The 18,179-nt window shown below is 33.9% G+C and overlaps 1 protein-coding gene across 15 annotated transcripts in view; it reads left to right on the top strand.

Moving 5' to 3' along the window:
* The window catches only part of tenm3 (teneurin transmembrane protein 3), an 842,281-nt gene that overhangs the window by 468,904 nt on the left and 355,198 nt on the right, over positions 1–18,179 (top strand). The gene's annotated exons all lie outside the window — the stretch shown is intronic.

Raw genomic sequence — 18,179 nt, 5'->3', positions numbered from 1 at the left:
GTAATTAAAGAGTAAACACAAAACATAAGAAAGAAAACAAAGCACATTTCTATGAAAACAATAAAAATAACTTCCAACATATTAGTTATTCATAGTTTTAAGTGCTAAAACTGCGCTTGCAGCTGCACCTTCAACGTTTATAAACAAGCATCAGGAAATACCCAACAATAGGACGATAATTAAATGGCAGTCTGAATCCTTTGTGTGAATGTAATGGAAATTTGTAAAGTAGAAGCATTGGTAGAAAAGGCAGTGATCAGACTGCTGCTGCCTTGAAAACAACATAAAATTTAGAACAATATGTAATATGCTTGTGCATGACAAATGCTTTCATTTTAGTATATTACTATATAAATTGTTTTTATATGTTAATGATACTCAATCATAGGCGTGTTTGACAGGAAAATTAACTATGATAATGCATGAGATTTTAAGTATATGCCTGTGTAAAATTTTGTTGATTGAGGCTTTTGAATATACATCTAGCAACTCATTTCTCCATCCATTTTTGGAACCAAAATTTCCAATCACTGGGTTTGTAAATCAGAAAATGCATGCACTGTAGGAAACTTTTAACTTATTTATCCAAAATATTTACATGTATTTAAGAGACATATACTGTAGGTACCACGTTAGCAAGTTATTCTGCAATTCTAAGGAAATCCAATATCTTAATAAAATCAAATTTTGGAAAAATTATTTTAGATCGTATTACAAAGCAACTGAATATAATATACCTCTTTCTTTGCTTTGTAGTAAGAGATGTGCACAAAGCAAGAATTATTTTATTATCTTCTTACCCTAAGTTAGCCTTATTAAGCGTTACTGAATAACATTTACAAAGGCAAGACATGCAGAGCATTTTAATCAAGAATGTCTAAGAACAAAATAAATCCTTATGTCGGTCGTTTCACCATTTGTTGGGAGAGATGCAGGACTTTGTGTAGTGAAAATGACCATGACTGTTATACTGTTATGTTTGATTGCTGCCTTTCTGTACTTGGCTTGTCAGGTATACAGTGAGGCACTTGCTTACTGTGTAAAAAAAAAATAAAATAAAAATTGCTGATACTGTAGCAGCAACTCATTTTGGTAAGGCTATAGCTCTGATGCCCAGGTATTCCTGTCTGTGTTGAGGTGACTGCAGTGTTTGTTTATTGGTCTGCATGGTGAGTTTTTAGAGGAAGTCCATCTTAAGTTTTGGTATATTTGAAGACTAAATCAAGCAAATATCCTAAATCGTGTATCAATTTTTTTTCTTTAAAAACTATTGAACATTGTGTATGAGGTTGCCCATCACAAAATCAAGAATACTATGGATTACTTGTATTTTAACCTTGAGGTATATTGGTGAACATTGCAAGGGTAATACATGCAGGAAATTTAATTACATTTTCATTTTACACTTTTGAGTGTGAAATAGAGAATTGTGCTATATCAATAATAAAGGAAGAGAAAATGTCTCAAGGTGTGCTACATGGAACTGGTGTCCATCTGCCAGTGCGGCTTCTTTGGGAAGTTGGTGACAATGTCCGTATGACACCAAAAAGTGTTGTGGAAGTTCAGGGAGAGCTTTTGTATGCAAACATTTCTGGGTAATGGTAGATTGTGACAAAACACGATTAACTTGTGCATAAAAAAAAGAAAATTAATGGATTGAATTGAGTAATTCTAACTTTGATATAAGACTGTACATCATATATTGAAGGTAGTCTATGATCTTCCCATGGATAAAATGTCATTTTCATTTACTTCTAATATTGGAATATTGTCACTAGACTTCCATATCTCATTGACCAAGACAAAACATGCCCACAATACACAGGAGGTAGATATGACATAATGTTCGAAGTGGACACGAGAATAAAGATTCTGGTGTCTTAATAAAATTTAAGTCCCAGTAGTTAGTATTTATAATATATACAGAAAATTATAAAGTATAGATAATAATTTCTTCAAAGCATGGCAATCAAGAGTGTCACGGTAATCACTGGAGTTATTTCCCCACCAAAATTAAAACAAGAGGAGAGAAAGGAGTCCATCACTTCCAATGGTAGTGACAGTGAAGATCTATAATTCGTCTTTCCTAAAGAAAAAGCTCAGGAAATTTTATCTGTATTAAGAAGGGGCTGCACTGAGACATTTTCAAAATCAAATATATTTTCATCATTCACTTTTTTCACGTGTAGGTTGCATAGTAACTTTAACACTCATTGTAATATTTTATGGAACTGAGTGATACATATACAGATACACTTCTAAAGTATTATATATAGTAGCTTTTTGAGAGTGCCTATACACAGTACATTATTTTCTTTTGCTGCAGTAGCAAGTGACCTAATTTTCAAAAGCAATCTGTGTTATACATTTATTTAACATGATGTATTGGCAAGCAGTAAACAGTAACAATGTTGTTTGTGTACCATGATCACAAGGTTTATTTTATCTTTGTGTGTTTACTCTGCGTTTGTTTGTGTGTATGTGTGTTTTGTTTTTTTTTTAATCATCTGTGCAGTGTTATCAATCAATCAATCAACATTTATTTATATAGCACATATTCATACAAAAAATGTAGCTCAAAGTGCTTTACAAAATGAATAGAAAAATAAAAGACACAATAAAAAATAAACATAAGTCAACATTAATTAACATAGAATAAGTAAGGTCCGATGGCCAGGGTGGACAGAAAAAACAAAAAAAAACTCCAAGGGCTGGAGAAAAAAAATAAAATCTGTAGGGGTTCCAGGCCACAAGACCGCCCAGTCCCCTCTGGGCAATTCAATTTCAGGCAATGTTATTTAAGTGCTCGCCTCTGACAGTTTTACTTGAATGAGAAAAGTATGTTAATTTATTTTATCATCACAAAAGGAAAAGCTTATGTAGTGTTCTTTGCCCAGGCTATTTTTGTACTACAGGTACATGCATTTTATTTTGTGCCCAAAAGAAGTTGCCAAGTCAGAGATGTTATAAAATTATTCACTAATTTATGAATTAAAAAAAAATCTTGACATTGTAAAAAGGAAGAAAGTCTAAACAAATTAAAAGATAATAAGTACATGTTAACGTTACTTTTATACTTTGTTTGAAGAGTTTATTTAGTTTACTGTGTAATTATTTTTTAATACAGAGTTCTAAGCAGAACTGCTGCAGTTTGTTTTTTATAATGACGTGTAGTACAATGTATTATAGTCAACAACATAAGTACTGTAAGTGTAGGAAGAAAAGATACATGCCAAGTAGCAAGAAAGTAATGTAGTCCAATAAAGTACAATTGTTTTTTCTCAATAATATATTGCAAAGATTAAACTATTTGACTTTATGATTAGGTGCAAAATATACATGTTGGAAATGTAAAATATAGATGATGTCCGTTACAGCTTGTTACCTCATAGATTGGATTTTTTGTTTATCAAAGTTTATCATCTTTTTTAGAATAACTTGGGTTGAAAGATTGGTTTCTGAATAATTTTTTATGCAAAATGATTCTGCTTTAGTTTTGAATATTATATTATTTAAAAAAAAATTGAGACTATATAGTTTATAACTCTACTTTTGTACTGGCATTAAGTTTGTACTGTTTTTTTTCCTAGCCCTATTCCTTTGAAGTCTTGAATTTTGTAAGTTGCAATTTAAAATCTGCAAGCTTTTTCTTTTTTATAACTTCGTACATTAGATGGTCAAATGCATATTTTTTTTTTTTTAAAAAAAAGTGGGTCCTTGTGCCAATGGCTTGAGCTGTCATTTGGATTTTGTGGCACCTGTAACACCTTTGGAGTCAATTCCGTCCCCTTTGAGAATCAAATGGCATGACATTTAAACCTAAAGCTATCTACTGCTGGCTGCTGAATGGTACTCATTTTGATAACCAATTAGCAGAGTCTGTGGCCAAGGTGTTTTATTTAACCTATTATAGAAGTGAACATTTCAGTTGCGTTTTTTTTTTTGTTTGTTTGTTTGTTTGTTTTGCAATATTTTGTTCATGTAATTTTAAACTTGTTCAAATTTTCATGTTTTTAGGATCTACCATTTTGTTTATGTGTAATTAATTATCCGCCATCATCAACCTCTCCATGAAATAGTGTTAGCAGGAGACAAATGCAAATACACAAGAATCTGACATTGATGTCTAATTAACATTTACTTAATTATCTTTAAATCTCACATATATCCAAAGACTGGGGATTATTTTCTTTTGTTGTTTTCCACTGTCTTTAAGAAGCTATTTTCCCACCTTTTTGTCTTCTGTATCTTCTATCCTTAAAGCATAGTTATCTAATAAATCATTTTTCATACATAATGTTGTTGCAGGTGACCCTTTACAAAAATTGCATCATTAATATTCAGGAGAGCAATGACTCCTTTAAACATACTACCCTTAATTATAAGAGTCCTGTCAAAAAAAGTTTAGCAGCTCTCATCTTGTCAGGTCTTTTTTCAGATGCTCTCATTAGTACAGAGAAGGTTAAATTTGAATCATTGCACTTTACATTAATGCTGGCTGACCTATTTTCACATCAACTAAACAACTCAAGCAAGGGATAGAAAAAATGTTTTGCTTAGGAAACAGCTTTATGCTGACTCACACCCACCCAAAACTCCAGCAAATGCAAGTATCTTGTGTTAATTGTACATCAGAACAACAAGAAAAAGTGAATACCACATCAAAATTCTCTTTTGCCTTTTGACCAAACATCACCCTTAATGCTTACATATCTAGCATGTGTGAGTTCAGAATCTTTAATGTTGAAAGACTCTGGAGCCATTTCGACTGATGAAGATCACAAGAATTGTGGGACATATGTGGATTTAAACATACATAATAAAGGAGATGTGGTGTTTGCTCTGAAATACAGTTTGTTGTAGATTTGTCATGTTCATGGGGTATGCATTCATTCATAATACCAGGTTATTGTATTCGCAGTGGGTTCTTATCAATAAAACAGAAAATATTGATAAAGTACAAGAAAGTAAAAAATTGCCATTGAGGCTTTGTTATGGTACACGTGTCTTTTTTACTTAAATTGTAAAATTGTCAATGTTAATATACTGTAGTAATAAATATTCTTAAGTGTTTTTTTCTCTTCTACCGTTGTATTTTTTACCAGTATACTGTGCAGTTGGATTTATTTACGACCAAAATTTGTTGTTGAGGGAATCTAATATTTGCATTGTTTTGTCAGGAACAGCTGTAAAACATTTAAGATCCACCAGAAAAAGGATTGTAAATACAAGTACAGCAATGTATTATTTGATATAGTCTTCAAGTTATGTACATCACACAGATGTGACAGATGGGTTTGGAATCCTCTGTGCCTCACTTAATGTTTCTTTCTTGCCTCGCATCAATAAAAGTATTCAATATTATGGGTTAAGCTATTAAAATTATCCATACTTTACAATTACAAGCTCACATTTTAATTTTATGGACCTGAAACCACATATAGTGCACTCATACTAATTCTTGAGAGTTTATTTTTATTCTATTTTTTTATTTGCTATACAATTTATCAGAAACAGATTTCTTCCTATTCTTCTTCATATGTGATACAGTGTGCTTTTTTTGTGAGGTGAAAACAGGTAGTGACCCTGAAAGCTTAGAGTATGCATTCCTTGTTTTGAGATTAAAATAAATAAATTATATATATATATACATTATATATATATAATATGTATTTTAGGACTGGAAAAGTTAACACATTAATTTTAGTGTGGCATGTTTAATGTGTTAAAAAATATTATTGTCTCTAGGGCTGGCAACAAGTCAAACACCTCAGGCAATTTGGTCAGAGCGGCATTTTCATTTTTTTTTTTTTAACATTATGAAATAATAATACAAATACGTACAGTAGTACCTCGGTATATGTCTGCTTAGGAATAAGTCCAACTTGGTATACGTCCTGTTTGGACGTGAAAAATTTTGCTTGGTGCTTGGTATACGACCTTTGTTTGGAATATGACTTGCGTGCTAGAACACCCTTGTTTACCGCTCTCAAGACAAAGCCATGACTCCCCACGAGCGTCAGTACGCCAATTTCTAGCATTCAGTGAACAACTCGCACGCTACCCTTGTTTACCTCTCTTGAAACAAAGCCAAGACTGCCCATGAGCGTCAGTACACCAGTTATTAGCATTCAGTGAACAACCCACGAGCTACCCTTGTTTACCTTTCTCAAGACAAAACCACGACTGCCCACGAGCGTCAGTACGCGCTATAACTCTGTGAATTTTCATGTGATTTATGTGCTTTTTTGCATAAATTTGAATTGATTGTTGAAAAGTATAAAGGTGGCATGTGTATCCGGGACTTGGCTGCTGCATACCGTATGCCAAAAATGATAGTATCTGCGATTGTGAAAACAAAGACGTTATTAAAAAGTAAAGTGAGGTTAAATTTTCGTTTATTTCATCTAATTTCTTTTGTATTTATGTGTTTTAGTATTAAGCAATGTTTAAATTATTTTATACAACCCCATTAATGTATAATGTGCCAATAACAATAGGATTTTTTTTTTCATGGGAATGGATTAATCATTTTCCCTTTATTACTTATGGGAAAAATTAGTTTGTTAAACGTCCTGTTTGGTATAAGTCAAAGGATCTGGAACGGATTAAGGACGTATACCGAGGTACCACTGTATGTAATGAAAGGATTACGTACACATCCACTACTGTATTTATATACTACTAAAAAAATTCATTTTAAGGTTTAACATTGTGTATTACGCAGTTTACAACAATAGGCCACATGTTAGTATATAGCACTGGTATTCATTTTCATGATTTATGCATACTAACATAGGTTCATGGGAGTAGGAATGGGAGGAAAGGGGGTTAGGGTGGGAAGGGAGGTTTTTGACGTTCCTGGGGCAATGCTATAGAAAAATGACAAAGGTACAAATTATGTTCTCTCTCTCTCTCTCTTTTTTTTCATTTCATGTTTCTGTAAGATGATTGAATCAATGTCATATAACATAAGTGCTAAATAAGCTATATTTGAGTGCCACTAAAACCAAAATAAGTCTCTAGTACCTCAGTAATTAAATTGCCACTTTGCCAGCCAGCTTACAGTGTTGCTCTTATATAATGACAAAATTCTATCAAATATTAAGTGTAATGATTATCCCTACCCATGATTCAAATTTGCTGTATCTTCACCAATTTATGCAAAGAACGCAACATAGCCATCCAAGTAATTTATGGTATTAGTTTTTAATCAAGATAGAAGGCACCGAGATCTTTCTTAGAATATCAGGAGCAAACGTGTAGGTAAAGCAGTGTTTTCCAACCATTTCTCTATGGTTGCACACTTTTTATAATACAAAACATATCAAGGCATGAAAAACATTAAATCTATACGCGTGCAAAACTGCGATCATAGAGCTGCTTCTCCAGGTAGTCTTGTCCTCCACGTTTTGACCATCTGAGGAGTGATTCTCTCTCAGGTCAGGACCCAGTGGCACTACACTGTTATTTCCACAGTGAACCAGCTGAAAAACAGTTGTGTAGAGTGTAATAATCAAATCATTGATAGTGATAAAAAAGCAAGGATAGTATTTATGGAGTTTTAACGCAATTTTAATGGATGCCCATTTAAGACATTATTATTGTTTCACTGAAATAAGTCTTCAGCAGTGCATTCAAAGTCAACATTCATTTCGATTATTTAATTTTCACTTTGACACATATATGTCTCATACGCGATTAGTATATTGGCCTTGTTTTCTTATTCCCTTCTTTTCAATTCGCCTTAGGAAGGCATTTAAATTCAGGCTATGCTTGCTCAAGTAGTATTTTATATTTTGTTAAAAGTTCAGGCTTAAGGTCATTGGTTAACTTTAAACTATGCCACTAATTTTTTTTTAATTCCTTTGCATTGATTCTACATTAAATTTGTGATTCAATGTGTATTTACTTCATGATTTCTGTATTCATTTTATAATTACGTTTTAATGTTGGATGGGATTAATCGTGATTAATTACATACATTTATACGATTAATTAGTTAAATATTTTTAATCGATTCCCAGCCCTACTATATGTATAGTAAGTGCAAAAAGAAACAATATATGTGTGATCATGCTATAACATCTTACTTGCCAAACTTATATATAAACATTGTTGTATTATTTCAGAATCAAAAATAGTATCTACGCATATAGAGTTTCAACCTTAGAAATGGAATTGTACAGTTTGAGAAAACACAAATATTTAATTTGATGTTCTAAATGCCAATATAAATTGTAACAGGCTGATAATCATATATATGTTTTGCATATTTTCTGTATATAGTTAAATGTGCCTGGTAAGACAGCCTCATATGAGGACCGTAAAATTGAAATGAAGCTGGAGAACTTGGAGGACTGCTTTTTAGTTTAGAATCAGTCTTGATGTAGTTAAAGATTGCATTCCTTTGGAATGTGAACATACTGTAATTATTTATTTTACTATATAAGTATATTCTATGTTTTTGTTTAATAACTGACAATCGTTAACATTAAGACGTATCTATCTATCTATCTATCTATCACGTAGAAATTGAAGTACTGAAGGCAATTCTTTTTTTTACTAAAAGCTAGTGTAATAAGTCAGATATGTACAGTAACTTTTGATTCTGATCAAGTTGTAACCTTTTGATACTTTCCTCAGAAAGACCATTAAAAATAGTTACTGAGATGTAATTAAAGAATTGAAATGTAGTTCACATCCATTCTAGATAAGAAGGGGTGTGATTTTGTAGATGATAAAACTAAGTGTTGAGTTCTTTGAAACAGTCAAGGATGTTTGCTATAAAGACTGTGTGTACATGCATATACAGTACAATGTAAAGTGCAAGGTATAAATATAGTTTTGTAGCAGTTAAAGCATTTTTGTGAGGATCTGAGTAGATTTTATTACATTGAGGAAGTCACTACTATGCTGTAAATGCAACTAAGGTAGCAATATATATTCACAAGTCACTTGCTTGTTTACTGCTAAGAAAAAGTAGAAAAAATAAATAATGTTTAGATTGGTTAGTTAAATTGATGTAACAATCAAATTGGGCCCAGAGTTAACTTATTAAGTTTATTTCAAAGAAATGTACAGTATGTGATAAAAGTAGAAAGTGACTAATTCATTATTTATTATTTTAATTTCTAGATATTACACTCTTTTAACCTTAGTACTAATGTGTATTTGCTTTTATTACTTTGAAGAAATAAAAACTATTTTGCTGCCTGTGCATTAAGTGTAAGATATATTCTTTATGAATAAATTTAACTTTTTATTGATTTTAAGAGTTTCATTACAATGAATAAATTATAAATCAGTAAGCTATACAATTCTATGTTATTCAGATCAGATTAGCTTCTATACATTACCTATTACAATAAATTGGATTTTAACAGAATATTAAACATAGTGTTTAAACATAGATGCTTGTTGTGATCACCACATCTAATGGAGTTTGTGTATACTGTGTGTATTCTTTATTATCCAGCAATAATTCATATACTGTAATTTACTTTTCTTGCCTCTTGATGTGCACTATTTTAATGGAGATAACAGCATTTTAGCAGCATCTGAAGATAAATATATGAAATAAACATTTTCTTAATATTATCAAAAATATTAAGCACTGTAATACAACAAAGGCTGTTTGTTCAAAAGGTTTGCAAAAGTAAAGTTAAGCAATACTGTATGTAGAAAATGTATGCATTGAGTGAAGTATAGCAATAGACCTTTTGCTGGTGCTATGAATAAAAATGTAATATGTGAAGTTAAAGCAGGCAATTCTAAAATCTTCAGGAAGGCTAATAACCATGAAGTGGGTTATAAATAACTTAAAGCAAGTAAATTTAATAGGAACATTTTTTTTTTACATTCATACCTATTGCAATGTTATCATTACTAGCAACATAAAATTGTTTTCTCTTGGCTAGTCATAATATTCAATGGTATATAATTGTTAAAATGTGTAGTGAAATAAATTTTAACATATTATAATCTTTCATGTTTTAAGTGCAAAAAGGTCTTGCTATATGCGGTTAATATCACAGTTTACAATATGAAAAGAAAAACAATAATTACAATTACAATGTGTGGCCACTTTGAGATATACTTTTTTCCTCATGCAGTTGACTGAATAAATACCATATTATGTGTGAACAAGACAAATTAAACATTTTTTTTTTTTGTGTGTGTGTGCAGTTCTTGAGAGGATTGGTCAAGACTAAATATATAAATAGCTTTGAACAGGGCATGCTTGTGGGTGCAAGCAAAGCCATTGCAAATGTGTCAGGGACAGCAGTGCTGTGAATGTTCAATTTCAAGTTTATCGTCCTGCGTACATAGTACATAGTGAATGTCTCCCCAGAGCAGTGATACTTTTGTCAAGAAAAAGCACACAAACAAAAGAGAAGCAAGAATGTAAAGCATTGCAATGTTAATATTAAAGGAAAGGTTTATCCAGTAAAGTCCATTTCCAATTTTGTAAATGTGTACAGCCTTCATCTTCATCTGCATCTTGAGCAGCAGCAGAGAGCGTGTGTGATGGGAGCAGTGGCACAATGCACCACCAGAGAGAATATACAATCAGTATTTTAAATCAATCCTTATTATTATTATTTTGTATAGTCATTAGAATCATTTTCATTCATTTGTATAAAAATAGCTGGGTGAAACAGAAATATCATATTTCAGTCACTGTTTCCATGTACTGTAGTTTACCACCGTCTAATATTTGACTGGTGTTCATTTGATTTGACGACATCCAATGCTGGGAAACATTAGTTTTAAAAGTAGCTTACATTACTTACAAAAAAGTAACTAATGTTACTAAGTTACTTATTATAAAATGTGATGTGTTACAAACAGTGTGTTTACTTTTGTGTTATTCTTCTTTGTTTTGAAAAACTGTAAATTTCATTGGCCAGCATTTGTTTTTACATCCTAAACCCAACAGCCTTCATGGAACTGACCTGAAACACATTACAATTTCTTTGTGTTTTATAAATATTGTAGTTAACCTAGGTCGGGACCTGAGAGGGACATGTTCCACAGGTGGCTAAAAGCTGTTTGAGGGGTCAGAATACCTGGAAAAGCTTGGTATAAAAAGCAGCCTCTTGAGCAGAGGAGGGTGGCGCAGACATACTGTAGCACTAGATAGTACTACAATTGCATCTCCCAGCCCAGTGGTAAAGCACATTTCCACAGTGTGCTCCAGTTTCCTTCCAAGGACATGCAGGTTTGGGGATTTGAGATACTAAAATGACACTAGTGTATGTGTGTGCTTGCAATGATCCAGGGATTGTTTCTGCCTTGCGCCCGATGCTAGCTGGAATGGGCGAGTCCCTGGTTTGATGGATGTAATCATTAAACATCCATCCTTTTCAAACACATTGTGTTAAGGTGTCCTGGGAATTTAATAGATGTTTCCAACAATTCTCAACACAGCAAAGCTGAATTTTTTTCTCACCGTGATGATATCTCTGCCTCATGGTGGAATCCTCCAGATTTATGCAAAAGTATGCATGCAATTATGAATAGTACACAACTTGCTTAACAGTAGTGTCTGCAATGGCACACTTTGTGTCGTGTAAAGTACAAAACCGGCCTTAGTGTTCCCTTCCTATCCAGTGATAAGCATGATTGTCTATGGCAATGAATGGCCTGTTTTGACCATAGTACATTGTTTGTTTTGATTATGGTACATTGGTTATTGTTTGTTATTCATGTTATTTATATCATATCTGCCCTATACAAGGTTTCTTTACAAAGTATAAAATGTAATTTTTATGTATATATTTAATGTCATTAAATGTCCTTTCTTCTCCATATATCATTCAGTATGTATATTGTTAAAATATTAGGCTTAATCTATAAGAGTGGCATACAATTAACAGAAAAAGACAGATTTTTAATCACAGTTATGTATATGACAATCGTCAACAAACATTTCATCATTGTGGTAGCAGTAAGGGGAGTATGTTAAGTGAAAATAACAGCGGCCCTTGAGTGGACTGCTGTGGTACACTGTGTTCAATATTGTTAATTATTGAGTTAGAGACTCAATAGCTGCCAAAATATTTTCTGTCTTATATATAATAACATTTTATATTACAGTGGTTTGCGAGCATAATTCGTTCCGAAAACGTACTTGCAGTCCAAAGCACTTGTAGTATATCAAAGTGAATTTCACCATAAGAAATAATGGAAACTCAGATGATTCGTTCCACAACCCAAAACTATTCATATAAAAATGAATAATACAAAATATAAAGTAAAAATACATAAAACAAATTAACCTGCACTTTACCTTTGAAAAGAATCATGGCTGGTGTGAGTGAGTTTCTAAGCTCTTGTGGGATTCCATCCAACGGGACGACACGCGGAAGAGCGTCCAAAAGCAATCGCAGTCTCCCAGCGCTGTAGCAGTTTGCCGTAGAAGCGAATCTGAAAAGATCTCTGACATGCTATAAGTGCCTGCTGTCGATCGGTGAGACAAGGAACATTATAAATGCACAGGGCACAGTACTGCTTGGCCACAACCCTGCCTGACTGCTGTGTCTGTGTATAGGAGAGTGGCAGATCCCGCTACAATAAATTACTGCACTGTTGCTGTTTCAAGCTGAATGAAGCTGATGTTGTTAAAGTACTGAGACTCAGCTTCGTGTTTTGGGGCGCAAGACGGGGACTCGCAAGTCACAGCACACACTCACAGTCACAATGCTGTAGTAAACAGTATACGCTCGTACGGATGTTGGCGAGTGAGGCAAATCGACTCAGACGGAGAATAGGAGACGATTGCCCGAGAGAGAGAGACAGACACACACACACACATATGCGAGAAGAACCATCAGCTCAGTTGTGATCACATGATGCTCAGCAGACAAAGTGTATCCATACTACTCATATTGAAAGACCTCGCTCGTTTATCAAGTCAAAATTTATTAAAAATTTTAGCTCGTCTTGAAAAACACTCGTAAACCAAGTTACTCGCAAACCGAGGTTCCACTGTATTATGACTCACTTTTCAGTAATTTTATAATCTTTCGATAGAAACTGTCCTAGAATATGCTGGTTTAAGTGTCAAGTTTCCTGTACCATGTACCAGAATGGAGGAGCAAAAAATGCGACTGTGCAGCATGGCTAAGGTCTTAATAGTACTGAACTCTTTCTAAGACAGGATCCATTTTATGTCCCCTAAAAGGAAGGCAGCTGAGTGCTTGTAATATTCTGTGCTGCTTTCACTACATTCTGCATTGGTTTAAGTTCTTGATATGAGCAAATACTGTGTCAGCATATTATGCAGCCATTAAGTAGAGTTTATCCTCAACTGTTGAGTTTTAACAAAGGAAATGTAACAGCTGTATCAAGAATGTGCTTTTCCCAAAAAACATTTTTCCAAGGCTATACTACAAGCAAAAGCATAGATTTCTTGTAAGAAAGATGGTGGCTGACTTGACATACTCTGTGTAATAGATGAGTTACAGTGTACCAGCTAACAGCCAAGTACAGTATACCAGGAGTGTCAAAAGAAGTGCATTAGCATTTACAACACGTTGTGGATGGAGTATGTCAGCCTGTAACACAACGGTGTTGTTCTTTGTTAAGGAAAAAACAATAAAGCAAGGTTGCATTGAACTAAGAAAGACAAACACTAAACATTTTAGAATTGGAAGTCATTGCCAGGTTTATTGATTATTGACTCATATTGATTCACATTGATTGGAGGATGAAGTTATAGTGACAGTCTCATGAGTTGCTGAATCCAATCTTATGGGGGTCACAAATATAGACTGTTGATGGTGTTAGTTGTACAGTGTCTTCAAAAAGTATCCACTCCTTGAAAGTTTTCACATTTAATTGTTATACAAGATTAAATCACAGTGAATTTGTCTTTTTTGACATTGATAAACAGAAACACAGTCTTTAAAGTCAAAATTAATCTAAATTCATTACATATATGAAGCACAGGGTAATTGATCTCTTAAGTATTCACTCTTTTAAAATCAGCATTTAATTGATGTTCCTTTGGCAGTCGTAACAGCCTAGAGTCCGTGTAGGTAGGGCTTCATCATCTTTGCACATCTAGACTGAAAGTTTTACTCCTTCTTTGCAAAACTACTCAGGCTTTATAGGAGAACAACCTTTTTTTAAGTCCAACCACAAATTCATAATTAGAATAACATCTGGACTTGGACTGAGCCACTCCAATATATTAACTTTGTTTTGTTCCTTTGTAGATTTGACTTTATGCTTGGGGTCATTGTCTTGCTGGAAAACCTATCTTCTCCTAAGGGCATGTTTCGTGCAAACTGCATCAGGTTTTCTGTTTTTTTGCCGCTTTCATTTTATAATTTTCTCTCATAATCCTTCCAAGACCTGCTGCAGAAAAGCATGTCGACAGCATGATGCTGCCATAATGGTAGGGAAAGGTTGCTTTTGATAATGTGCTGTTTATGCCAATAGTATTTAGAGTGATGACCAAATGCTCAGTTTTGTTTTTATCAGACCATAGACATTTTTTCCAGCTGACTTCAGTGTGTGCTTTGCACCCTCTGGCAAACTCTAGTTGAGATGCCATGGGTGTTCCACCCCCACAGTGGCTTTCACTTTGCCACTCTTCTGTGAAGCACCCCCGCAACTCTTCAAACTGTTGCACTGTAGCTTGAAACTCCTTCAGAGTTCTCATTGGCCTTTGATTGCTTTAGGTGTGTGTTCTTTTTGTTGTTTTTTTTATTTATCTATTCTAATTCATTTATATTCAAAATAACTTTGTTGTACAAAATAAAAAATAATAACTGAGTAAGAAATAAACATATTGTACATACCATTATAAAGACACAGCATCTTTGAATGTATGGATTGTACTCTATAGATTGAGAATAAAAAAAAAAACATCAAAGGTATATTCTTCCCAGCTCCTTTTGTTCCCCATTGAACTAAAATAAGCAAGCCTAACTAGACTTTAATATTGTATTTCAAAACATATTTTTGAGCATGAAGATAAATTCTATAAAGACATTCTAAAGGAAATTTCGATCTACATTGACTGAATACTGCTTTAGCATATGCAAATGCTATCAAATCATGCCTTACAAAACAGCCTACTAAAGAAAGTTTTCACCCTTCTCACATGAGCTGATTTTTAAAATTGTTTGTACAGAAATCAAAGTCGGTGAACAGTTTTTTTAAAAGATATTCTTCTGAAGAAACAACATTATTTGTATGAAATAAAACATCTCCCATTCCATTGCTTTCTAAGTTTGAAGTTATACAGGATTTTCTTTCATGCCTCTTACTTATAATCAATCATCTTATTATGTCATTAGCATCTCTTTGTTTTTATTTATTAAATCCTGCACTGGGCTGTATAAATATGTTTTGAGATTTTTCAATAAAGGAAAATATATTGAGTTAAAGTAGTTAGGCTCAGCAATCATGGGACACGAGAGGAAAACATGTTGCATTGTGATAAGAACAAGCAAGTAAGAACTCGACTGTACTCTGTATATGTGGCAGCAATTACCTATTAGATCTAAAAACCTATATGAGTGTTTTGTCTGTATTGCTCCATGACTTGTTAACAATGATGATCAATGTATGCTACTAAGCTGTGTTGTGATATAATGCAGTAATACAACTCAAGCAATTTATAATATCAGTTATAAAGTCTAAGTACGTTACCTATTTTGGAATAAGTTAAGATAGTTTTATGTGAATAAGTGTGTACTTTCTGTTCAGCTGACAATAAATTAGAAACAGAATTATGTTTGTGCTAGTGGGCTGGATTTGGTATGGGAATAGAGTTTAGCTTAAATAGAAAAATATAGTGGTCGATGGAAGGAACTGCAGGCCCACAATTTGAAATATTGGTGCGCCAACCTAGTTGTCTCTGTTTATTTATAAACGAATGAGCAAACAAAAAAGTTAGTGCCAAATGAAATTAAAAAATTGAGTCCTTAGCTCAGTAACCTTTCTTGGATAAGAGAGTCTTTTAAAGTCACAGTAGAAAGGAGCTGCATCTTGTGGTATGTTATTGTAGTGCATCATGCGTCCTTCTGAGAACCACAGGGTATGTAGTGGAGGGATCAGAGTGGGTTAGGTCATCTACCCTCAATGGGTGTGTTCTCGGCTCTGTGGAAGGAATAAAAGATAAGGTCAGCACCGGCACCCCCACTTGACCCAGGATGATCCACTGACACGCATGCATGATGCACACACATATATATACACTCACCAGCCACTTTATTAGGTACACCTTTTCAACTGCTTGTTAATGCAAATATCTAATCAGTCAATCACATGGCAGCAACTCAGTGCATTTAGACATGTAGGCATTGTCATAAACTTAAAAACGGGTAAGAAAAGCAATTTAAGTGACTTTGAATGTGGCATGGTAGTTGATGCCAGATGGGGTGATCTGAGTATTTCATAAATTGCTGGTCTTCTGGGATTTTCACGCACAACCATCTCTAGGGTTTACAGAGAATGGTCCAAAAACGGAAAATATCCAGAGAGTGGCAGTTGTCTGGGTGAAAATACCTTTTTGATGCCAGAGATCAGAGGAGAATGGCCAGAATGGTTTGAACTGATAGAAAGGCAACAGTAACTCAAATAACCACACGTTAAGACTGGGGTATGTAGAAGAGCATCTCTGAAAACACAACATGTTGAACCATGAAGCAGATGGGCTGCAGTAGCAGGAGACTACTCCTGTCAGCTAAAAACAGGCAACTGAGGCTAAAATTCACATGGGCTCACCAAAATTAGACAGTAGCAGATTGGGAAACGTTGCCTGGTCTGATGAGTCTTGATTTCTGTTGCGACATTCAGATGGTATTGTTAAAATTTGTCGTCATAATGAGTCACATCTTGTCCTGGCAAGGCAAACAAGATATCACCTGCAATTTAGACTTTCTGCAATGAGACTTTTGCCGTAATTATACATTCTATTTCCTGCTACTTTAAAGTTTTAATTATAATTATAATTGTGTGTGTGTCTGTGTGTGTAAAAATCAAACCCTTGGTTTATTGTGTTAGGATTGTACTATCATTTGTTATCTGATTCTTCATTGGTACTCTAACATTATACCCTGGGTTTATTCTTTCAGGCCTAGGTTTATAGTATTTGGAGTGTATTGCCAGTACATATCTCTATTTTGTTCCTTCCACACCGCTGCTTGGGGACTTGTTTTGTTCTGGACATGTTCTATTTCTAGGCATGCCAGAGGAGTAGGACTTCGTGAAGTATGGTCTAGCCTCACTTGGGGAGGCAAAATTGGTGGGTAGGGGATGGGGTTCTGGGGGAGGAGAGAGAGAGAGAGCAAACTCTTTCTGATCTGTCCTTTTTATCTCCATAATTGTAAGTGCCAACACAACAATAGGCTTCATAGCCATAACACCTGGCAACATTGGAAATTAGGTTAAAGTTATCGTATTTATTAATGTCCTACCTTAATTTAAGACTATAAAATGACAACAAAAGTTCAGAAACAACCTTTCTGTAACCAGTGTACTTTGTAAACTGGAATGTCAAAGGTCTCAATCACGAATTAAAGCCAATATAGTGTTTTTATAGGAGACTCACTTAATTAGCAAGAATCAGTTCCTGGTTGCAAAGAGACTAGACTAGCCAAATATTCCACTCCAGCTTTTCAAAGAAGACTAGAGGTGTGAGAAATCCTAATTCATAGAACAATTTCATTTGCAGTATTAAATGTAGGTAGTATCTGATCCTGAAAGGAGATATGTGGTGGTAATGGGTTATTTATTTAATTGTAAAGTGATTTTGATAAAAATATCTACACACCCAATGTGGATGGTAGAGACTTCATCCCAAATGTTTTTGCATCCATTCCTAACTTGAATACTTATAATGGTCGGAAACTTTGTGTTTTAAATTCAGACTTGGATAGGTCTTCAACTACAGGGGTGATAACATCTAATACTGCAAAAATAATCACAGTTTTTAATTGATCATAAGTTTTCAGATCCTTGGATATTTCTAAATCCATATTTAAGAGCATATTCTTTCTTCTCACCAGTACATCAATGCTACTCAAGACCTGATTATTTCTTTATAGATAACAATTTCTTAACCACGATCAAATCCTGCAAGTACGACACTATTGTTATCTCGGACCATGCCCCTCTAATCATTGAGTTTATATGCCCCACATATTCATCTCGCAGCT

Source organism: Polypterus senegalus, chromosome 4, assembly GCF_016835505.1.
Source record: "Polypterus senegalus isolate Bchr_013 chromosome 4, ASM1683550v1, whole genome shotgun sequence".
NCBI classification, from domain to species: Eukaryota; Metazoa; Chordata; class Cladistia; order Polypteriformes; family Polypteridae; genus Polypterus; species Polypterus senegalus.
Note: the sequence above shows the minus strand (reverse complement) of the source record. Positions and strands in the feature narration are given on the sequence as shown.